Genomic DNA, 1050 nt, shown 5'->3' with positions numbered 1-1050 from the left:
CACAGTGTCACTCGGCCGCCTCCCAGCTGTGAGTCTTGGGACTGTCACCACACCCTCTAAGCCTCAGTTTCCACCTGTGTTCAGTGGGTGGTAACAGGAACAAACTCCAGTGGTTCCCACATGGAAAGTGCTGCTCCTGAGTCCAGCCCTGTGGAAAGATCTGCTGGATGAGCCACGGTTGTCCTCATTCAGGATTCCTGACCCCCAACAAGGAAGTCTCTGTCACACCCTCCCTGACCTNTGTCCTCATTCAGGATTCCTGACCCCCAACAAGGAAGTCTCTGTCACACCCTCACTGACCTTGTTGACTTGGGCTTCACTGTTTTCACTTTTGAGATTCTACCTGTAGGCTTCTGGGTGTATTCAAAGCTGGGAGACTGGAGGCTGGCAGAGGGGCTTCAGGTGCACCCAGCTATCTTGGGATGAGTGGGTTGGGGTTCATTCCTTCAAAAAACATATCTGAAGTCACACTATGTGCAGTGACATTCTGGGCACTGAACATATTCCAATGAACCGAGGAGACTACAATCCCTGCCTTCCTGGGCTTCCATTCTAGTCAGACATTAGACAACGACAATATACGTGAGGAGCAGGTAGTGCCACCATATGGTAGATGTGACACCGTCCTGGTCTCCTCTAGGTTTAGAAGCATCCTTTCTCATTTTCATGGGGATGGCGGATCCCTGGAGCAGCTAAATTGGTGAGTGGGGTTTGGGTGCAGATGGAGGGGCTCCCATCTCCACAGAACTGTGTGTGGTCTGTGGGGGCCTGTGGAAGGGGGTACTGGCAGAACTCTGGCTCCCACACATCTTATGATTCCTGCTACAGGGCCCAGGGCACAGGCTTTCCTACAGGAAAAGGAGTCAAGATGAGCTGGGGATGGGGCCACAGGCATTGTAGGGTGTGCGAGAGGCTGGAGAGCAGAGTGAGCCCAGAGAGAAACTGCCCCCACCCCTCCCATCCAGCCCTACCGATACCCCCAGAGCACGTGCTGAGCCAGAGCAGGTGTGCAGAGCATCCCGCTCACACTCGGGGATGCTCACCCATGCG

This window comes from Galeopterus variegatus, unplaced genomic scaffold, assembly GCF_000696425.1.
Source record: "Galeopterus variegatus unplaced genomic scaffold, G_variegatus-3.0.2 Scaffold22726, whole genome shotgun sequence".
Lineage (NCBI taxonomy): Eukaryota > Metazoa > Chordata > Mammalia > Dermoptera > Cynocephalidae > Galeopterus > Galeopterus variegatus.
The sequence above is the reverse complement of the archived record's forward strand: the minus strand, read 5'-3'. Positions refer to the sequence as shown.